At 39.5% G+C, this 24764-nt stretch overlaps 1 long non-coding RNA gene across 1 annotated transcript; it reads left to right on the forward strand.

Moving 5' to 3' along the window:
* The first annotated feature begins 1234 nt into the window (after positions 1-1234).
* Positions 1235-21886, forward strand: LOC135216106 (uncharacterized). Its single transcript, XR_010314808.1, has 3 exons — positions 1235-1368; positions 12371-12520; positions 18307-21886. It is a non-coding gene; the product is annotated as an uncharacterized LOC135216106 (long non-coding RNA).
* Positions 21887-24764: the final 2878 nt, after the last annotated feature.

The raw sequence follows: 24764 nt of genomic DNA on the forward strand, positions 1-24764 counted from the left end.
GACCCCGCCTGCCCTCAAAGGGCAGAGGGTCCTACCTACCTCAAACGGCATAGGACCCTTAACTTTGGAATCTGCCACTTGCTTCAGAAACTCGAAGAAATCGTCTTCAGATTACTGAGGGAGAGATCCAAAGGAAAGACCTTCTTGATTCCTTGGATCTTATTTAACATCATTTCAATATTCTTGAATTACATTGACGTTTAAAGGATTTCAAAGAAGGAGCTGTATAGATGAAATGTTTATTGTGAAATGTGTCTTAGTATTGGACTTCTTATATAAAATATATTTAGAGAAAAAGTAAAGAAATAGACAGGTCTTTTTCCTTTGGCTCTCTCCCTCGGCAATCCGGAGACGATCTCTTGGAGCTTCTGAAGCAAGTGGCAGATTTCAAAGTCAAGGGTCCTCTGTTGTTTGAGACAGGGGGGTTCCTCTGCCCTTTGAGGCAGGCGGGGTCTTCTGCCCTTTGCGGCGGGTGGGGTCCTCCGCACTTTGAATCAGGCGGGGTCTTTTGTCTTCAATAAGTTTTATAGTGACAAGCAAATCCAACGAGTGTGAAGAATGTAAGAAGAGGGCATTAGTAGTAGATTCTATATATAGTATAAGTGTGTTTGTTAGTAAGTTCCACTTACTACCAGTAACGATAAAAATGAATATGCTCATATGCCAGTTATCAAACCAGATAAAACTGGAACACCAAGCACACAGGCTTAAAAACGAAAGTCATGCTACGTTTGCACACTAAACAACGTAACTGCATTAAGGTTTAGCATGAGTACAACAGAAGTGTGCTGTACATATGTAAAAAACGAACGCTCATGCTACAACTCTTAATAATTCAAACAGATCGATAAAAGACGAATAAAGGAACAGAAAAAAGAAGCTAATGATAATGGCGAGGCAATCGATCATCATTAGCGTAGTTATTGTCACATTAGATGAAATTTCAACAGGTAAGGTCGCTCAACACTCAATTAAACCAATTTGCATAAAAAAGGGTACGTCCTTCGAGGCCGATTTTAATATAAAAGATACCTATAAATAAATGACTATGCCAAATGAATGCTAAAATGGCTTTCTGTTTTTACTGAACCTACAGTTCGGTGTTTTTGCGTGAATGTGCGATCGCCAATGCTCATTCTCAGGCAAGTTAATTGCACTCGGTGGTGGCGTCTGGCAGCTCCCTTCAGGGTAACCAGAGTGAGCTCCCCAAACACTAGAGTAAGTAAGTCGGCGAGATAGTCCAGTTTGCTTTTCCTCGCTACCAGTCGCGACAGCCAATAGCGAAACTCGTACACCTGTGAGCTGTGGCTGAGAAATTTTGATTGTGGACGGGATCTTTTTATCTTATTAAGCCTGACACTATCTGAGGTAAGAGACTGTTAAATTTTACTGCTGAGAATTTGCGCTTTTTATATAATATGATAAATAAATAAATCTCAGTCCTAGCTCTACGGGTACAGTTTTATATAACACAAAATCGTTTAACCTGACACCATTTCTGTGCAAACTTATTTGCTGTGTATCGATGTTTTTTCACTGACGAACGCACGCACACACACACACACACACACACACACACATATATATATATATATATATATATATATATATATATATATATATATATCACACACACACACAACTTCCCGCAAGTAATGAACTTATAGTATTAGAGAGAACGACTGTATCATTCATTCTTAGCGTTGAGTCTGGGATGGAACTTTTGGCAAAAACACACAAAAATACAATAAAAATAACATAAAATATATATATATCATATATATATATATATATATATATATATATATATATATATAAAGAACGGCAAAGACAGACGAACAAAACCAAAAACATGACCTCCTTTATATACGGTTAAATAAGTAGAAGAAGCATATAGCACCCAGTAGGCAGAATACTTTTGTCAAGAGCACTCAGAAACTCATTATTAAAAAATCCCTCCGTTGGATTACGGCTCATACAAACTTATATTACATACAAACTGCAAACTCTCCTGTGACTTTTGTCTTTGACTTTCAAAGATGATGCTTGAAAATCGTAATAATTATGTAATTACTGTGAATGCGGCTAAATATATACGTAGTTGCCAGCGAACATTTAACCTGTAACCTTTAGGAAACAGACGTGTAACGTTGATTACAGTATTCGAAAATTCTCTGTATTGCTTATCAATATGGGAAGACACCGTAAATACGTAGTTCGATAGGAAGTATTTAAACAACTATTGACCTATCACCTTGACCTTTGACCCTTTAGAGGTCAAATTTAGTGAACTTAATTATCAAGAATCCTCCATAGGATCGAACCTCCTCAAACCACTAAAACATTTCAACCCTTCTTACTACACACACACACACACACACACACACACACAGAACTTTTTGAAAATCAGTTTCAGCTTCAGTCTTCTCGTTCTCACAGTCAACAACTTCACTTCAATTCCATAAAGAGAGGTTGGGTCCACAACAACTTTCTATGCCTCAACAGTTCCCCATGGGACAAGTGAGTTACCCTCTAGCCTTCCGATTCGGTAGTCCCGAGTTCGATTCCCCGCTCTGCCAACTGGAGTCAGAGGAATTTGTTTCAGATTAGAAATTTATTTCTCGATGTAATGTGGCCCAGGTCCTACAATAAGCTGTATGTCCCGTTGCTAGGTAACAAAATTGGTTTCTTGCCATGCAAAAATGGTGAATCCTTCGGGCTAGCCCTAGGAGAGCTGTTAATCAGCTCAATGGTCTGGTTAAACTAAAATGTACTTAACTTTGTTTACGCCTCAACATTCACACCTCCAAAAACTTATTATGAAAACCTGCTACCCTCCCTGCTTCACCAACTCTGCCACACTTTTTCTATCAAAAGGACGGTTTATATTACATTTGTTTCCAAACACTTACGCGAATCAACCACTTCCATTCTTCCACCATTCACACTAACATCCCTGGCTTCTACTTCATATCACAACCTTACTCTAGCTAACATTCACTTTCAACATTATCTACTTACAAACATTTTCAAGCTATGTCATATCATCTACACGCATAAGTCTTTCCAAACTCCATTAACGAGCTTGTATACCTACACATCTTATCCTCTCTCTGACTTGTTTCATAATTCCAGCCGCAAATATATTAGACAGCCATGGATACACAGCGCATCCTTGCCTCAAACTCATTTCTATGCCAAACTTGTCACTCTCTCATCTATATAAAAAAAAAAAAAAAAAAAAAAAAAACTTCAAAACAATCAGTTCGAACGAACTGTCTTCGTTACCGCCGAACTACATCCTCAGCCCTTAATGTTCTTCATCAGTCTTTCTGTTCCTTGTAATGCTCTTTCAATCAAAACTTCACCATACACATTCCATGAACATTGAGGAATGTTATGCTACAACAATTCTTACAATCACTTTTACGCGTACCTTTTCCCTTCAAATAAAGACGCAATGATTTTTTCACTCATTACTTTGGAGCTTTTCCCTCATCATGAAATACCATACACACCTTGGTCAGACAATGAATTACACTAATACTACCATACAACAGCACCTCACTTGTAATCCCGTGAATTTCTGCGGCCTCAACATTCTTTAATCGTAATGATACTTCTAATGGCCTTAGTAATTAAAACACAATTACACGTCTAATGGGTTCAGTAATTAAAACACAAGTATTTTTAAGTTTTACTCCCTTTCGCTCTTGCATCTTTCACATCTGCCCATTTGTACTAAGTATATTCAAAAACCTTTTGCTTGGTTTAATTCAAGCCCACTATAATGACTTCTTCTTCTTCTTAAAGTGTTTTCACAAAATTTACCTGTTGAATTTGAGTTTTAAAAAAGCGTTTTTCTTCGCTTGCTTCGTCACGGACATTCTTCACAGGTCTTTAATCGAGAGCCTGAGACAGACATGAAGATAGCATAAGAGGAGAAAGGTAGCCAGAATGTGGACTACTTCAGAAAAATCATTGCAAAAATATCCGTGGTCACGATAAGGAGTGAAAAGGGGGAGAGTTATTTGAGCCTCATTATACAATACAACGTTGATGATGAAGATCTGAGTTAGCCCCATCAACTGCTACTGAGAAAGAAAGATCAAACAAATCACAAATCAATTATTAAACAGTTAAGACAATAATTGCCCTCTCTAGAGTAGTATTCATATGTGCCTGCCTTCTTACAGGAATAGAATTTTAATTTCTAACTCAGTTTGGAAAATTCTTCGATCTGATGGACAGTTGGCCACTATAAAACCAGCTTATAGAGAATGAAATCACAAAGCTAACAGAGCCTTGAGTAAGGTAGATGAAATTACACAGGTTGTAAATATTCTCCACTTTTCCAATGAGATGATAATTGCAGTATTTTAATACAGAAACGAGAAGCGTAGACCATCAGATCATAATATGCAATGGAGAACATTATTATTATTATTTTTTTTATTTTTTATTTTTTTTTGCTCTATCACAGTCCTCCAATTCGACTGGGTGGTATTTATAGTGTGAGGTTCCGGGTTGCATCCTGCCTCCTTAGCTAAGAGTCCATCACTTTTCTTACTATGTGTGCCGTTTCTAGGATCACACTCTTCTGCATGAGGCCCGGAGCTACTTCAGCCTCTAGTTTTTCCAGATTCCTTTTCAGGGATCTTGGGATCGTGCCTAGTGCTCCTATGATTATGGGTACGATTTCCACTGGCATATCCCATATCCTTCTTATTTCTATTTTCAGATTTTGATACTTATCCATTTTTTCCCTCTCTTTCTCTTCAACTCTGGTGTCCCATGGTATTGCGACATCAATGAGTGATACTTTCTTCTTGACTTTGTCAATCAACGTCACGTCTGGTCTGTTTGCACGTATCACCCTATCCGTTCTGATACCATAGTCCCAGAGGATCTTTGCGTGATCGTTTTCTATCACTCCTTCAGGTTGGTGCTCGTACCACTTATTACTGCAAGGTAGCTGATGTTTCTTGCACAGGCTCCAGTGGAGGTCTTTTGCCACTGAATCATGCCTCTTTTTGTACTGGTTCTGTGCAAGTGCCGGGCATTCGCTTGCTATGTGGTTTATGGTTTCATTTTTCGCATTGCACTTCCTACATATGGGAGAGATGTTATTTCCGTCTATCGTTCTTTGAACATATCTGGTTCTTAGGGCCTGATCTTGTGCCGCTGTTATCATTCCTTCAGTTTCCTTCTTTAGTTCTCCCCTCTGTAGCCATTGCCATGTGTCATCGCTGGCTAGTTCTTTAGCCTGTCTCATGTATTGTCCGTGCATTGGTTTGTTGTGCCAGTCCTCTGTTCTGTCTGTCATTCTCCTGTCTCTGTATATTTCTGGGTCTTCGTCTACTTTTATTAGTCCTTCTTCCCATGCACTCTTTAGCCACTCGTCTTCACTGGTTTTCAGATATTGCCCCAGTGCTCTGTTCTCAATGTTATTATTATTATTATTATTATTATTATTCTCTCTCTATCACAGTCCTCCAATTCGACTGGGTGGTATTTATAGTGTGGGGTTCCGGGATGCATCCTGCCTCCTTAGGAGTCCATCACTTTTCTTACTATGTGTGCCGTTTCTAGGATCACACTCTTCTGCATGAGGCCCGGAGCTACTTCAGCCTCTAGTTTTTCCAGATTCCTTTTCAGGGATCTTGGGATCGTGCCTAGTGCTCCTATGATTATGGGTACGATTTCCACTGGCATATCCCATATCCTTCTTATTTCTATTTTCAGATCTTGATACTTATCCATTTTTTCCCTCTCTTTCTCTTCAACTCTGGTGTCCCATGGTATTGCGACATCAATGAGTGATACTTTCTTCTTGACTTTGTCAATCAACGTCACGTCTGGTCTGTTTGCACGTATCACCCTATCCGTTCTGATACCATAGTCCCAGAGGATCTTTGCGTGATCGTTTTCTATCACTCCTTCAGGTTGGTGCTCGTACCACTTATTACTGCAAGGTAGCTGATGTTTCTTGCACAGGCTCCAGTGGAGGGCTTTTGCCACTGAATCATGCCTCTTTTTGTACTGGTTCTGTGCAAGTGCCGGGCATTCACTTGCTATGTGGTTTATGGTTTCATTTTTCGTATTGCACTTCCTACATATGGGAGAGATGTTATTTCCATCTATCATACTTTGAACATATCTGGTTCTTAGGGCCTGATCTTGTGCCGCTGTTATCATTCCTTCAGTTTCCTTCTTTAGCTCTCCCCTCTGTAGCCATTGCCAATTGTCATCGCTGGCTAGTTCTTTAGTCTGTCTCATGTATTGTCCGTGCATTGGTTTGTTGTGCCAGTCCTCTGTCTCTGTATATTTCTGGGTCTTCGTCTACTTTTATTAGTCCTTCTTCCCATGCACTCTTTAGCCACTCGTCTTCACTGGTTTTCAGATATTGCCCTAGTGCTCTGTTTTCGATGTTGACGCAGTCCTCTATACTTAGTAGTCCTCTCCCTCCTTCCTTTCGTGTTATGTATAGTCTGTCCGTATTTGCTCTTGGGTGTAGTGCTTTGTGTATTGTCATTTGTTTCCTGGTTTTCTGATCTATGCTGCGGAGTTCTGCCTTCGTCCATTCCACTATTCCTGCGCTGTATCTGATTACTGGCACTGCCCATGTGTTTATGGCTTTTATCATATTTCCGGCGTTGAGTTTTGACTTGAGTATCGCCTTGAGTCTCTGCATATATTCTTTCCTGATCGTGTCCTTCATCTCTTGGTGTTTTATATCTCCTCCTTCCATTATTCCCAGGTATTTGTATCCTGTCTCATCTATGTGTTTGATGTTGCTCCCATCTGGTAGCTTTATCCCTTCAGTTCTCGTTACTTTGCCTTTTTGTATGTTGACTAAGGCGCATTTTTCTATTCCAAACTCCATCCTGATGTCCCCAGATACAATCCTTACAGTCTGGATTAGGGTATCTATTTCCTTGATGCTCTTACCATACAGCTTGATGTCGTCCATGAACATCAGATGGTTGATTTTGTTGCCTCTTTTCTTGAGTTGGTACCCGGCATCCATCTTCTGTAGTACTTTTGTCATGGGAATCATGGCTACTACGAAGAGTAGTGGGGACAGTGAGTCGCCCTGGAAGATCCCTCTCCTGATATTAACCTCTGCTAGTCTTATTCCAGAGCTTGTAAGTATTGTATTCCAGTTGCGCATTGTATTTTTGAGGAAGCTGATGGTATTTTCCTCTGCCCCATATATTTTCAGGCATTCTATTAGCCATGTGTGTGGTATCATGTCGAAGGCTTTCTTATAGTCTATCCATGCCATGCTTAGGTTGGTTTTCCTTCTCGTACTGTTCTTCATTACCATTTTGTCTATCAGGAGCTGGTCTTTTGTGCCCCTACACTTCCTTCTGCAGCCTTTCTGTTGGTGGGGGATGGTGTTTGTCTCCTCTAGGTAGTTGTATAGCCTTTCACTGATGATACCTGTTAGTAACTTCCACATTAATGGTAGGCAGGTGATAGGCCTGTAGTTACTGGCTATATTTCCCTTACTCTTGTCTTTTTGTACTAAGGATGTTCTTCCTGTGGTCATCCATTTGGGTGCATGGTGATTTGAGATACAATGCTGGAGTTGTTCTGCTATTCGTGGGTGTAGGGCCTTGAAGTTTTTGAGCCAGTATCCATGGACTTCATCGGGACCTGGGGCTTTCCAGTTTGGCATTTTCTTTAGTTGGTGTCTGACTGTGTCTGTCGTGATGTCTGTGAATCTTTGTTTTATTCTCCCTGTTTCTTCTTCCTTGACTTCCTGGAGCCATGTTGCATGTTTGTTGTGTGATACCGGATTGCTCCATATGTTTTCCCAGAGTCTCTTACTTGGTTCGGCTTCAGGAATTTCTGGGTGGTTGTCTTCCCCTCTTAGTTGGCTGTATAGTCTTTTCTGGTTGGTTCCGAATAGTTTGTTCTGTTGGTATCCCTTATTCCTGTTCATGTACCGTTGGATCTTGTGTGCTTTGGCCTTAAGCCTCTGTTTTACATCTTCTATTGTGTTGTTTAGTCCCCTCTCTTGTACTTTGTATTTCTCGTTGAGTTCCTCCCTTGTTTTCTTGCTTCTTAGCCTATTTTCTGCCATCTCTTTCAGTTTACTCAAGTCAGATCTCATCACCATGATTTGCTTTTCCAGGCGCCTTTTCCAAGGAGGTTGCTGTTTTGGTTTCTGTTGGGTTGGTTGTGACGGTGGTGTTGGTGTTCGAATCCCCATCAGTTCTGCTACTAATCTTGCTCCTGCATATGTCAAGTTATTTGTTTCTGTGATACTGGTGGTGTGTATTAGACCCATTATTTTATTGACCTCACTTGTTTTCTCCCTTAATTTCTTGGTGTTGTAGGCTTTCATGGAGGGGATCTTTGTTCTCTCTGTATCTGGCTCCATCCATTGTCTAATCTTTTCTACCCATTCCGTCCTCTCTGTTACTTCGTCGGTGTTTCTTCGTGTGTCGTTGTTTGATACTTCATCCTCCCTGTCGTCTTCTGTGGCATCGTCTCTCAGTTCGTCTTCGTGTAATTCGTCGTCGTGTGACATTTCCCTTTCCAGTTCTTCTCTTTCTGTTGGGGAGAGCCAGTTCTTTTTCTTTATGTTCCTTACTTGGTCTACCAGCCTCTGCTCTGTTTGGGGGGTGTTATTCCTCTCATTCCAGATGTTGACCAATCTTCTTCTATATCCTCTCTCCGTCGGGTTGCTTCTGATGTAGCATCTCCATATTTCCTTATTTTCTTCTCTTGTCCATTTCTTCCTTTTTGCCTCTGTAGCTCCAATCTCAGGCTGTTGATTACTGTCGTTGTGGTGATCAGTTGCTGGATGACGACCTCCAAGTACATGACCGTCTTCCCCTACAATTGGGTTGAATACCTGGTTGCCGGACGAAGCTCCTCTGTTGCCAGAGGTTCCATTTACGTCGTTGTCGTTTATTCCTTCATTTCTTTCCATCATTGCTGAGTTTTGCTATTTAACCCATAGCTGGACCCTACCCCATCAGGGATAGGTACTCATTTACAGCTGAGTAGACTGAGGAAATTATGGTAAAGATCCTTTCCCAAGGAATCAACGCCGAGAAGAGCGGTCACCCATCCAACGACTGACCAGCCCCAATGTTGCTTAACTTGACTTAAGTCTATTGACGACCTAACCCACTCCTCCACGGCGCCACATATTATTATTATTATCTTATGATTATTATTATTATTATTATTATTATTATTATTATTATTATTATTATTATTATTATTAAAATAGTTTAGTCAGACTGCTTAGCTGATCAACGGCTCTCATACGGCTGGCCATACGATGGAGAACAAATATAGTGTCTAACTCACTTCAAACAATATACATTTAACAAATTAGAGGACTTCGACTACCATACTCTAGCCAGCGAGGTAAGATAAGTGTGATCCAGGCAGAGTAAATCTTTCAGAACAACTGACTCACGAAAAGAATGGCAGAGAAACTTTAGGCAAAACCGTCAATCACTTTGTTCTGGAACACTCCTTTAGAAAAGAAATAAGTCTTTCTAACTGAGACACACACTGAATCGAAACTTGAGTATTAAGTTCGTTTAAATCAGTGGTTCTCAACTTGCTTCCTGTCATGGACCGCCAGCCCAATTAAACAATATCGCGGGTCATTTCTTTTTTGAGTAACGATAAATATAACCTTAGAAACAACCCTTTTACCTTGGGATAAATCTCTTTTTTTGGATAACATGCTTCTCACTGCATTTTCCATAAATTTAGAAATTTATGTATCAATGTCCAGTTAATTTACCAATATGGTGAACGTTACGTGGACAAGTTGAGAACCACTGGTCTAAGTGAAAGGAATCTAATATATATATATATATATATATATATATATATATATATATATATATATATATATATATATATACATACATACATACATACATACTTTTAGGGCCCAATTTTCACGGATACAACATTCACTGAATAGAATGGTTTTTTTCATTGTTAACCAGCTTTTTTGAAATTGCTTCACATTTTCTAATTATTTTCTTCCCTTCATTGTTCAGGTTACTATTGGACACATAATTGGGGTTCTTCCATTTACTCCAGTATTTTTACACGCGACAGCTGTTTCGTCAACACCTATCCGTATGACGCATGTAGGTTCATATTTGTATCATTACGCTTGATAACGACAATGCGTATAGGTTGACGAAACAGCTGTCGCGTGTATAAATACTGGAGTAAATGGAAGAAACCCATTATGTGTCCATTAGTAACCTGAACAACGAAATGAAGAAAATAATTAGAAAATATGAAGCAATTTAAAAAACGCTGGTTAACAATGAAAAAGCCATTCTATTCAATGAATCATACACACTATATATATATATATATATATATATGTATGTATATATGTATGTATGTATGTATGTATGTATGTATGTATGTATGTATGTATGTATGTATGTATGTATTTGTTGGATCTGGAAAGTTTCCGTTTTATGATTCGACATCAGGACGTACCATGAAACTTCTTTACGCACTTACTTGTAATATTCAGCACATTTCTTTGTTAACTGCAATCTCAAGACCTGTTAGTAAAAGCACAATGAGGCTGTGTTACGATCGTGCCTGAAAGGCCAAGAAAACCATTATGAAAAATAATTTTTGTAATTGGATCATTCCCACAATCAACATGGCAGTGATGCGTTGTATATGTCCAGGAATGATGAAATATAAGCTAACGAAACACTTGAAACAGCTCCTGATTAAAAATATATCTAACAAAAGAGTAAATAAATGAGAAAAGAAGAGACCAATTAACTCAACCAGATCAAGGTTATTTTACCTGGAATGGAGCAAGCAGCCTTGGCAAAATTAACAAAACACTCATGCAAGCAGCCTACGAGAGAATCGACTTCGGTATTAGTTACAGTACGTTTGTTTTAATGGCTGACAACATCACATGGACCGTAGGTCATGTAGGCTACATCAGCCTAGTGTATTTACCCAAGGTAAACTTTTATTTACCTTGATAAAATTAGCCGCGCTAAATCTACTCTTTACTTAGGCAAATTACTATCGGCTACAGCTACTTATATTTTGCTCTCGAGAACTCAAACACTTTCATTTTCAACCTAGCGTAAATATTTACGTTTACCAATGGTACGATTCTACCGTAAGTGGACATAAATCATAAATATATGTGTAAGTGTTACCACTACTACTGCACAGCTTTATCCACCACGCTGCGTACAAGCCGAGGGCATACGCCCCTCACCCAACAGTAACTCGGCAACGTGAGTCTACAAACCCAAACATTGGGGGTGTACTCGACGAGGCCAGGGTTATTTCCTCACCACTCGAACGTCAATCTGCTACAAATTTTATTGGAGAACGGAGGAGAATAAATATCCAAGCAACTACCCGCCGCCTTTTAAAGTACTGTGCGCGTTCCCAGTATAGATCTGACGGAGCTGGGCGCTTAAACTAGAAAATTTATGAAGTACAAAGAACGACGGACTGTTACTGATTTCTGAGTGGAAGATCCCCACAGAACGCGCGAAACAATCTTTTAATTGCCCTTAGGAAATAAAAGAGAAGCAAATGCCGACGTGGAGGGATTGAGGTATTTGGGCGAGTTGCTCCTGACCTAATTTTCGTATGGAAATTGGAACTGGAATTGGAATGTAAAATCTAGGCCAAGGGCCAAGCGCTGGAATCCATGAAGTAAATCAGTACTAGAAAGGAAATTGAGAACCGTTTGCAGAGGGTAGAAAGTAAGATGGAAAAAAATATGAAAGGAGGTACAGCAAAAGTAACAAAAGGATTGCAACTATGGGGCCGAAGGGACGATACAAAGAACCTTCAGTAATGTCTACAGTGCCCCGCGTGAGGTGCTCTGACGGCACTCTCACTCTACGGGGAGATTTTCCGTAGCACAAGATCCTTGCAAGAGCCGATGAGAAATGAGCGTCTCGTTATTTATTTAACACGCAATCTGCAATAAAAAAAAATATTTCTTGAAAATAACAATAAGAAACTGATAGTTTACGTCTAACGTGAACGAAAATAAACGAGTCTTTGACCTGGTAACTGAAATAACCCTACTTCGCCATAACCTTGAACCATGTTAGCAATAAATTACAGTTCAATCCATCCTTACGTCGTTACCTTGGCTATTCATACATAATTACATCCCACACCAACACCACACACACACAAACATCGACAGAAATCGATCAATCAATGAAACCCCCCTTCCCTTCCCTTCCCCGCGCCTATACAAACAATCTATGAACAACCATCCCGCCGGAACCCGGGATGCATTATTAATAAAAGCAAAATTCACCCGCCCGCCCCCCTCCTCTCTTTCTCCCTTGAACAGAGAGACTGATCAATAGCCCGCCTGAGTTGTTGCTGCTGCTGCTGCTGCTCCTCCTCCTACCTGTCGTCTTCTCTCCTACTGAAGAACACACAAGGGCGAGATGACCTTAATAACAGCATGGGACTGGTCAGCAGTATAGGACAGCAGACGGTAAGAATCTTTCTCTACTTTCTCTCTCTCTCTCCGTTGCTTCATGCAAATCAAGCACTAAGAATTGGCTTCGCGACGCGTGCTTGCGTGCCTGACTTCATTTACTTCACGTTAAACCGACCTTCGTTTTTGTTTAGCATCCATTTACTTCAAGAGTGATCGCAAAATGGCTCATTCTGATTCCACAATCAATATAGTTAATAATGGAAATGAAGTCCCAGGTGTGCCCGTTACAAAAACATCTAACGCTTTCATTTTTGTTTTTTTTCATGGAATAAAATATCTATCGAAGGGGACATCATTAGTGGAAGAAATACCCAGAATAAGTATACTATATTTAGTCGAAGTTGAAAATAACCCATTATAATATTGGCGGTTTGAGATGAACACCTCAAACTTCGTCCTACCCAGAATTCTGCGTCAAATTTCTTTCCTGAAGCCTCGATCACAGAAAACGGGGACATGGATTGAATATCCCGAGCGCCTCAGCGGCGTGGTTGGTATGGTATTAGCGTCCCACCTCGGTGGTCGCGGGTTCGATTCTCGCCCATTCCATTGAGGAGTGAGAGATGTGTATTTCTGGTGATAGAAGTTCACTCTCGACGTGGTTCGGAAGTCACGCAAAGCCGTTGGTCCCGTTGCTGAATAACCGCTGGTTCCATGCAACGTAAAACCACCATACAAACAAACAAAACAAACCGAAGCAAGACCACCTCTCTCGGTGGTCTTGGTTTAAGTGCCCTCCTGGCGGGGATGTAAGAATAAAAAACTCTTCCTTAAAACCCTTCCACTTTATTTCCTGCGTCAATTTTCTTTCCTTGTCTGGTTCTACAAATGTTTAATTGCTACAGAAAATCTGCTGCCGTTTCATGGAAACCATTCCTGCTTTATTTGTTTGTATGGTGTTTTTACGTTGCATGGAACCAGTGGTTATTCAGCAACGGGACCAACGGCTTTACGTGACTTCCTAACCACGTCGAGAGTGATCTGCTATCACCAGAAATACACCTCTCTCACTCAATGGAATGCCCGAGAATCGAACTCGCGGCCACCAAGGTGGCAGGCGCCAAGACCATACCGAACACGCCACTGAGACGCTGGCCATTCCTGGTAATACGCAGACACCTTTTATCCTGAGGAGTGCACTACCCTTACTTTCGTTAATGAGATGCTTTGCTTACAAACTCGTAATGTCTTCCATTACTTCATATATCGTTACAATAGCTTTCTTGCTCTAATGATGTTATGTGAGGTTTATCTAAGTCCTCCTCTTCATTTATTGAAAGCATATTTTTTCTTCTCTCTCTCGCTCTCCACTTTCACTTTCAATATTTTATTTGTTAGTTTGACCTTACAAGGCTTATGCAATTAAAATAGATCCGGGTGCATATCTGCATCCTGTCTCAACTGTGTCGTGTTTAAACTCCAGCCAAATTCTTTTAAGGGTTTATTCGATTCGGAAGTGAACCGAATATTCTCTTCTATAACTTTTCTATCGCTGAAGACTAGATTCTATTTCTTCTTAACAAAAACATAGAGATGCCCCAAAGAAATTTCATATAAGTATGGAGTGTGGGAAGAAGAGGGTTACTGGATTTACTTGGATTTACTCGTCTTTCTATCTGTCTTTCTGTAGCGAAAGTAAGCGGTTCTTGGGTATTTTTTGGACACTTCTTGTTCCTTGAAGGCCACAGTTTTTCCCGCCTTCAAATTTCTAACCTCACTGTTCATCTCAATTAAATCTCAGGCCTACTTTTACTTCTCGGGAGGACACACACTACTGCTTTCATATGGAGGATAAACCGGAATAAATATCTACTCTGTAGAGCCATAGATTAGCTATACTCGGTTTTTTTCCATCTGTCCACCAGCCTGTGGTGTTTGCGTATGGTAACACTGCGTCCGAGGCTTTAGATAGTTACATTCAGCTTACATTCAACAATAATAACAATATCCTATTTCGAATATTAACAGTGTAATTCCCATACAGTAAATTATTAAAACACTTTTCAGTTGCAAATGTACACCCAGATATCCTTTTATTTACCTAAAACTTACACATGGCGTAACTATTTAAAGCCCGGGACGCAGTGTTACCATACAAAAACACCACAGGCGGATGGACAGATGGAAAAAACAGAGTATAGACTTTGGAACTTCGACCTTAGCATTAATCTTTAGGTTCCTTATCTGTATGATTAACAATAGAGCACCTCATCATACAACACTATAATACATTTCATTTGTTTGCCATAATGAAACATGACTCAAAATAATTTAGGTATTATAAAATTCAACTTTTTTTACGTATCTGTTTTCTTACATAAAGGTTGTCTCAGGTTTATTCTTATTCATTATCTTTCCCTTTTCGTCTATCCAAAGGTGTTTTATCATTAGAGGGAAAAGTGAATGGAAATACCTATCAGCAGGTTTGTGACTACGTCCATGATGTTGTTATTCATTTGCCTTAATATGGCAAATATTCTGGATTCAGTATCAATATTGCTAGAAAGACTTGTCTCTGGCCCCATCTAGGCTTCCTAAACCTTAAGATGGTTTTGGCAGCATGGCCTAAGACCTCAAAAATCTAAATTCACTCTTTTATAAAGCCTCTTGTTATAAGAACTATCAAATATATCAGTTCAACTTCACAAAACCACTTAATAGAAAATGTCCTAATCACATTTACTGAATAAGCCACGTGGTCATCCAAACAGCAAATCATAAAGAAAGAAGATTCACATAATACCGACGAAGACAAGGACCTACTTTCACATCCCCAACACGTTCAGCTGAGACTGCCAAGCGTGGACTGCCTCTTTGCTTAAAAAGGCCCAGCAAAGTTTTATACAGTTTGCAAAATATGTCAGAAAAGTAGAAAAGCTATTATACCGCCCCGAATCTAACACAAAGAACGTTACTATAGTAGATTCACATCAACCGTGCATTTGATGTCTAGGCCAGTTCCTTACGACGCTCCTGATTGGCTGTTGATAAGCCAATCACAGGGCTGGAAACTCTCAGTCTCTCTCGAGAGTTCACAAGGGTAGGATCTATGTTCCACCTCTCCTGAGGGAGACGTCTTTCAGGAGAGGTGGAACATAAATCCTGTCTATGTGAACTCTCGAGAGACTGAGAGTTGCCAGCCCTGTGATTGGCTTATCAACAGCCAATCAGGAGCGTCGTAAGGGACTGGCCTAGACATCAAATGCAAGGTTGATGTGAATCTACTATAGTAAACTGTCCACTTGCTAGGACTCTGAGCTCACCAGAGAGACTTGATGATTAAATGATGAAACTTACTTTAAAATGTGTCCCATTTTTCCGTCTGTCTGATCTGGAGCTAAAGTGACCTTCATCTCCTCAGCCCCTTACTAAACATCCGCCCCAAGAAGGCAAAGCCTAAATCAAGATGACTATCGAAGTCGAACAGAAATCCTGTAAATCTTTCCTCTCAGACTATGAACATGGTAACCTACTTACAGGGTTAAATTTGTCTTGTAACTGGACATAGTGTTCCCGTCCATGGACATAGCTTTCCTGGTCAGCGCTCCACCATCTTGGCTACCCTCAAGCAAATACAGGTGCTAAGCAGGTTTCTGAAAAAAAAAAAAAAAAATTAATTGTTAGACCATTCATAACTACAAAATGGCAACCTTACATTTACTATTCCCAGTTTAGTTACAATTATACACAATATAAGAGTTTTATACATTAATACCATCAAGTATTGATACAAATTCAAGTAAAAACAAAAACTATGAATCAGACTAGCAGTTTGCATTTACCCTTTCAAAATATTCAGTATTCAGTTTGGGACAAGAGGAACTAAAGTAAAGTAATTGTCAAAGTTTTTCATGGAAGTTAGCACTTCCCTAGGACAATGATAAATGAAGTTTTTCATATAATTACTCATCTTTAACAAACCATTACAATTCAAGGTAACTCCATACAGTCTGGTCAACCCAACACGGCACCACACTGACCTAGGCAGAAAGACGGACGGACATAATAATCACACATGAATTAGCTTTGTTCTTGATTGTCAACTACTTGGTCTCTCTTTGACCAAAGGAAGACATTTGTCACTATTTATCCTATACCCAGGCCCGAAGTCTCTTTTTGGTGGCAGAAGTTCTATGGATAAAGACTTTGATTTCTGGACTTTGTCATGAAGTGAACAATTTTTTTTTAACATTGTTCAACCTTGAAGTCTGAAAAAAAAAAAAAGTCATCAATTTCTCAAGTTCATTAGGCATCAGTAAGGGCTGACTTCATAATGCCCACTACCACCAAAGGGTTGACACCAAAGAACGACGGTGACTTTCACCGGCAAATGAATCACATTGCATTCGAAAAATGGTTCCGAGAGCAGCTTAAACCCAATATACCACAACAGTCCGTTATAATTATGGACAATGCATCTTACCATTCAGTGCAAATTAAGACCTTCTACCCTGGCAAGTAGAAAGGGAGCGATCCAAGACTGGTTAAGAAATAAAGGTGAAAATCTCCCAGATTATCTGTCGAAGTGTGAATTGCTTGAAATGGTGAAAGCAGTGAAACATGTAAATGCTCCAAAATATGTCATCGACAGGATAGCTTTGGAAAAAAAAACACACACAAAAGCAAATTTTACGACCGTATTAAAGGACCCGGAATGGAAGGATGCGGGGATCAGCTTGAGCAAGATTAAGTCTTGAGGAAGTTTGACAACGCCGGAAACCTACTCATGTTTCATGACATTCTAGACAGACTATAGTGTCACGCAAGCGTAGGCCAAACCTTATTTATAAGACTGAGTTCATGAAATAATTCTAGCATGTCTGTGTAGTATGGCATATCCTGAAAATGCTTCTGGGGCAACTTATAATCTCCAACTTCAAGCAGTGTGGCATCGTTGAAAGCACTAGTAGCAAGAGAATCTTTGTAATGCCAAGCCAGCTTTCCACGGCACATTTCACTACCATCCATTATTATCATCTGCTTCAAGGAAAAAACTTTGTAGCTCTAAAGGACAAAATATTCATACAAATACTCAAGTCATTGCAAATTTGCAAGTATATTTTTCATACCACCACAGCTCCCACCATTAACTTCTAATATGAACCCCAATTAGAATATTCTTACACGAGGGGGTGGGGGGGTCCAACCGATCTACACCAGCACAACTTCGTGAAGAACATTTGGAACTGAATTCGGAAGTGAACACGACCAGGCAATCACAGGCCTCCTCTCCTCGCCACACCTAAGTAGCCTTCTCTTTGAGAAGCGCAATTTTGCATCATCTTAGGCGTATTATTGCATAACCATCAGAGTTTTCATTTGGTAATTTCAGCTTTGCCTGGTAACTACCAATCAGATTTCTCCAATTAGACTTAAGAAACCTCCATAATTCTTATGATGGTTTGGTATGTCCCAAATGGCAAATGAAAGTCAAAGGTGATTTTTTACGAAATCAACAATAATCAGTTGTACATACAGAATTACTATCATTTGAATAAGATGCTGTTAAAAACTTGAATTACAAAGTTTTCTACTTTTTATACTATTTTAATACTGTTACGTAGGGTATAATTACTTTTTCCAAACATGAAATGTTTCCTTATATTTCTTCGTTTCTAAGTTGACAGGCAGGATCAAGAACTAATTACTATACCTTTTCGAGGTTCGAGAGTTAAATTACCTATGATGTTTTAGATCCTTACATCTTAACACTATATTTTGCCAAGAATTAGTCACTATGTGCAGACAAAATCATTAACGGAGGTTTTCTGTTCCGGCAGCCCGTGAGAAGAAACCGCGAATCCAGCGACGACCCGCACAGCGTGGCGAGGCCTCTTCAGCCAGCTTACCCTCCAAATCAAACTCCACTGCAGAGTGCAAGACCCCTTTCAACAGCCCCTGCATGGCAGCAGCAGTCAGTGTCACCTATATTCTACAATAATTACCCGCAGCCTTACAGTCGGCCCCTCTCCATCCCGGACGAAGATGCCAGGTCATGGGAACTCGTGCCGGATAGATTTTCGTCGGCTGTGTCCAACTCACCCCTGCCCTTCCAACCTCTCCACCCTCCAGCACACAGCCAAGACAGTGCAAAATACACGGGCATGTGCTACTGTCCTTTGCAAATGGGCAGCGTACGGGCCACTGGCATCCTTTTGACGAGGGCAGTTCACAAACTGGAGGCCACGCCGCCAGCTTATCTCCTCATGCCTGACCATCCCAACAAATTACCATCGCCGCCATTTCGTTCACTGCCACAGGCCCCACCGAACACATCCCATGGCCTCCGGTTAGACAGTGGCGTGCCCCCATTCCCCGCCGTACATAAATCCCATTCAAGCAGAGATTTAGTTTCCGGGAGGCATCTGCACAATGATGCAGACAGATTTGATGGTGGCCCGAGACCCCCGTCGGTCGGTTAAGGGTAAACTATTCTACGGTGTAGAATTATTTCCAAAATGATGGAAAGTACTTAATTCTAGAGGATATTAATTAACATTCCTTCAATCTATATTCGTGACAATCGTTTTCTACGCGAATCTTGCATAAGCATGTGTTCATTCATGGATTCTGACATTACAGCGAGTTTGAGTTTACTACGTATAAAATGAAAGACATGATAATATCGTTTTCTGTGTATTGCCAAAAATAATAACTGATGAATGACAATCAACTCGTGAAGCCACATAAACATCAAATACGTAGTTTTTCCCAAACTTAAAAAGCGTACTGATTACATACAGGAATTATGGTCGTGCGTTAAGCGACTACAAGACAAAGGAGAGTACAATATGTTACTCGCAACCTTTTTCTGTTCAAATGAAGGCAATACCATGTGAACCTTGTGTATTACTTTCTCCATAGCGGGATATTAGTGATTTGTTTCCTACTTTACGGTGGAACAACTTACTTTCATAGATATCGTCATCCTGTTCCCTTTATTTGAGATTATGGCTATGTTAGCCACACAATTCTCAGCAATCTTTGACGAGTAGTTCTAACTTTCCTCTTTACTATTTTTCATTCCTGAACAAATTACAATGTACTACAAATTACACAAAATGCCAGGTGACAATGGATTATTCATAAAACTTTGATCCACGAAAGGGAGATGAGAGGAAACTCACGAATCTGACTCCGGCCTTTCGTGTGGTGTGGTAAACAAAATTTGTACATTTAAAATTGGGAAAGACAAAAGGAAGGGGAGAGAGAGAGAGACTTCATTCAAAGTTACTTTGTGGGACAGCCGAACGTAAGCAGAATTACTGGGTCAGTTGTGAACTAGATCGCTGTCTTATTTATATGTGTGGATATGTTTCTGAATACTCTGAAAGTTCACAATTCGATTAATATTTTGTCTGTAAGAACGTCATACATTACATGCAAACATATAAACTACGCCTGCGTAGACTTTGTCTCCAACTTCGTGTGCGTTTCCTTAAATTTTTACCGTTATCAAATTATCATTAATTCCTGTTATTTAAAAATTGACGATATTTGTACATCAGTATTGCCAACATGACTGTAATACAATTATACAAAACTCCGTTAGTACAAACCAGCATAAGCAAAATATTTTTATTTCATAATTAAGTTTGTTGCGACCTCTGATTTACATGTCAAACATTGGGAAAACAACAGTAAACCTTTAGCTTATCAACAAGATGTACAAATAGACATACTGAGTTGGAGTGGTTGGACGAAAGGAAGTGGCAACGGAAGTAGAGTAAACGGTTAAAAAGTGACTGGAGCCACCGCCATCTACGGGCCAAAGGAACGCTGCAAACAACCATTGGTGATGCCTACAGTATGCCGCATGAGGTGCACTGACGGCACTACCCCCTTATGGGGTATATGGACATATGTGTGTTTACGTTCTATTACACACAACTTGTGGGTTAGGTTAGATGTAAAAAAAAAGGGGGGGGGGGGGAGAATGGTAAAATAACAATCTTCAGTATGCAAAACTAAACAAAGTTTCCATGACCTGTAGTTTCTTTTGCATTGTTGCATGTTTCAATCTGTTAATTTCCGGTGCTGGGACAATGACTAAATTACATAACCACTTTTCTTTCAAAATATATTCACGAAAATCATGACTAAAGAGATACCTGAATGTGTCACAATTACCTTTTCCTCCATAGCCTATAGTTTCCAACCGAAAAAAGTGGAATATTTATCAACAAAATTCTAAACTATTCGACAGAATTCTAAACTAGTCTCATTACTCCATTAGTCAATTGGCGCTACATCAAAATTCAGAAAATATTATACCATAATTATAATCTACTCGTTTCAGAGAACTTCCTACACCAGTGCGGATTCGTCTACTGTATTCCGATGTGATGTCATTACCTCGGCACGGAGGGAAATCACAAATTGTGAAAAAGGTAGAATATTTAAGAAATGGGGGAGGCGCACGAATTAGCATTAGGGAGAGAATGAAATTGGCAAATTTATCCTTTCAATTATGTCTTTTGTTTGTACGGTGTTTTTACGTTGCATGGAACCAGTGGTTTATTCAGCAATGGGACCTACGGCTTTACGTGACTTTCGAACCACGTCGAGAGAGAATTTCTATCACCAGAAATACACGTCTCTCACTCATCAACGGAATGCCCGAAAATTCACTTATGTCTGAAATAAGTCAACATCTTGTCCAGTATTCACTGTGACTGATTTCACACTAAACTATTGTTATTACGTTGTTGTAAGCGTTTGCCGATTCCTAAGTGTTATTATATAAGATCATCTTACCTAGGGAATATTAAGCACAATTATTAGTAGTTTGTCCTTAAAGATAGTGAAAGGAACGTGAACGTCATGCCATGTAAAGGAAAACTGCACCATTTAATGCGAAGTGTATTTTCGAAGACATCAGAAAAGAAAAAATATGGATGTGAACAATAATCACATGTTCCCAACTTGAACATGACAAATTTCCATTAATGATTTAAATTACATATAGGTCAGTAGTGCTATAATGTACAGAAATAAGTCTCAGTATTTAACTGGCTTCTTTCAAGACGTACAATGACTGGGTTTATTTATCTTTAATTAGTTGTTATTCATCCATTTCGTAAACTCAACAATACCACAGGTGTAAAAAATACTGTATGAAGGCAACAAGATCATCTTTCCGAGAAGAACATGTACATAATTATGACTTGGATATGCCAAGTCTGGCTCATGAGAATTTGTAAGCCGTCAATTAGAGATTTTAAGTTTTTTACCATGTGAATATTCACAAATACTGTATATACCTGCATGTACAGCTACACGAAAAGGCTTTTGTCAGTCTGACATGTAGTATTGTTTAAGAAGGTTTACTGTCATTCTACTTTATTTAATAATAAAAGATGTAAGTACATAAACCAAAATTATTGTAATTCTCCTCAAAAATATGAAAGGAATGAAAACAATGATGGAAAGGGCCTCGTTCACTATCTATTTCTTATACGGGAATCCACAGTTTAAGAATTTAAGCCTGTTAGTAAAACTGCTGAAAAAGGTAAAGGTTGATTTTTTCCATATCATTTGGTGTTTGAAAACAAACAGTTTAATGTTTGTTGTTGTCCAGTATTGCAACCTATACTCTGTTTTTTTCCATCTGTCCATCCGCCTGTGGTGTTTTCGCATGGTAACACTGCGTCCCGGGCTTTAAATAGTTACGCTCTGTGTTAGTTTTAGGTAAATAAAAGGATATCCGGGTGTACATTTGCAACTGAAAAGTGTTTTAATAATTTACTGTATGCGAATTACACCGTTAATATTCGAAATAGGATATTATTATTGTTGTTGAATGTAAGCTGAATGTAACTATCTAAAGCTCGGGACGCAATGTTACCATACGCAAACACCACAGCCGGATGGACAGATGGAAAAAAACAGAGTATAGGTTGTAATACTGGACAACAACAAACATTAAACTGTTTGTTTTCAAACACCATATAATATGGAAAAATTCAACCTTTACCTTTTTCAGCAGTTTTACTAACAGGCTTAAATTCTTAAACTGTGGATTCCCGTAAAAGAAATAGATACAAAATCGAATATATTGATGCCTGTTCATAGCCTCCACCTAACAGTACTACTCATGAGGAGGCAATCAATCAAGTCCTTTCATATGAATATTGTATAGCCCTTGCCATATCCGCCATAACAATTCCTGGCCCATTAGACGGGTGATGTTTGTATCAATATTTCATTTGCCTCTTCCATCAAACAATTCAACTTATGTCATGAAGTGTTGGTGAAGTAATCAGCCAAAATTTAGTAGGCTATACGATCACATCACTCAAATTCTTCAATGGTGGCTAAAAACAATCGTGACCCTTACTTTTCAGAAGGGCTTAATCTTCCAAACATAAACTCTCAGGGGTCTCAAAGGACACAAGGGCAAATCTTCCTTATTGTCCCGTTGTACTGGCATTGGGGGAACAACAAAATGGGGAAAAAGTGGAGTATGGGAAGGTGCAGACAGGGCAAGACCTACACAACCAAATATGTTCTCAAGTACAATTCTTGTTCTTTGTACAAGTAACTTGACTGCAAATGGAATGCAATTCACAGAACTCTCTTGCACCTAGCAGACGCTAATGTTACCAGGAACAAATCCTTTATGGAAGTCTTAAGGGTTCATTTGCTGAACATGAAATGCTTTAATGCAAGAGAGATATCCTATGAGGCCTCTAGAAGGAGCCTTTCTCTCAAGACACTCGCACATCCTTCAGCTCTGGCTGGCCTGTATCTCTGCCTGCTGCCACTAAAAGGTTTCTAAATTGTCATAGAAAAATTAATCAAGACTGTAACCTGGGAAATAGTAACAAAGAGTTGATCACTGTGTCCCCTAGAACACTAATTAAAAAAAAAAAAAAAAAAAAAAAAAAAAAAGGGACATGCCACTTGGACTGATACAATATAAGACTGGAATGTTTGGCAGGGTTGGCAATTACCTCAACAGATTGGCTCGGAAAAAAAAAAAAAAAAAAACTCTCCTTTAATAATATCCTCCAGGTGTGTAGATGAAGCATTCTTAAGTTCTGGTGGATGGAAAAAAAATAAAAATAGAAAAATAAAAAAAACTAGATGTGGGATCGGCATAATAGTCTTCCAATTCGGAAGAGACCTCAGAACAGATATACAGGAAGGCATCACTTACCAAGCTGCCTGGTTTGGCATGGCGAAAGAGAAATTTAGCAGCTTATGTTTTAGATTTGTTTTTTGTGTGTTTGGTGTTTTTACGTTGCACGGAACCAGTGGTTATTCAGCAACGGGACCAACGGCTTTACGTAACTTCCGGACCACGTGGAGAGTGAACTTCCATCACCAGAAAATACACATCTCTGACCCCTCAATGTAATGCCGAGGTGGCAGGAAAAAGACCATACTAACCACGCCACTGTTGAACATGTGGATACAAGGCTTACAGACTGTTGTGCTCTCACATTTCCTCCAAGGACAACAGGCCTGAAGCTACAGAGTCTATGTTTTATACAGGGTTTCCAACCTTCTCTGTAGGAGTCTGTGAATAATAGTACCCCTGACTGAGGTAGCAAAAGAAGAACCTTCTTGCCACCATTAAATCTGAACTTTCTTTCTTTTTAACCACACTGGAAGGTTTCGAGTCTTCAAACACAGCAAACAAGTCACATTTTGTGTGAATTTGCCAACTTATGGCTCTCATCATCATTCAGAGTAAGAGGGAAACTTGCAGTTGGAACTTCATTATGAAGAAAAAAAAAATAGATTCACATCAACCGTGCATTTGATGTCTAGGCCAGTCCCTTACGACGCTCCTGATTGGCTGTTGATAAGCAAAGCACAGGGCTGGTAACTTTCTGTCTCTCGAGAAAGTTCACAGAGGCAGGATAAGTTTGAAATACGTGTCCCTCAGGAGAGGTGGAACATAGATCCTACCCATGTTAACTCTCGCGAGAGACTGAGAGTTTCCAGCCCTGTGACTGGCTTATCAACAGCCAATCATGAGCGTCATAAGGGACTGGCCTACACATCAAATGCACGGTTGATGTGAAACGCAATGCAAAACTACCCTAATACACTTCAACCTGTATTTTAATGTTTTACTTACATTTTTATTTATTTATTAATGATAGTTTATCTGGTTTTCCAATAACCATCTGTATTTCCCATTACCTTCTTTTACTTTCGAATGGACACCATATTCTATGGGATTGTTCCATATGAATAAGATTCATTTTCTGAATAATAATAATAA

Source organism: Macrobrachium nipponense, chromosome 6 (assembly GCF_015104395.2).
Source record: "Macrobrachium nipponense isolate FS-2020 chromosome 6, ASM1510439v2, whole genome shotgun sequence".
Taxonomy (NCBI): domain Eukaryota; kingdom Metazoa; phylum Arthropoda; class Malacostraca; order Decapoda; family Palaemonidae; genus Macrobrachium; species Macrobrachium nipponense.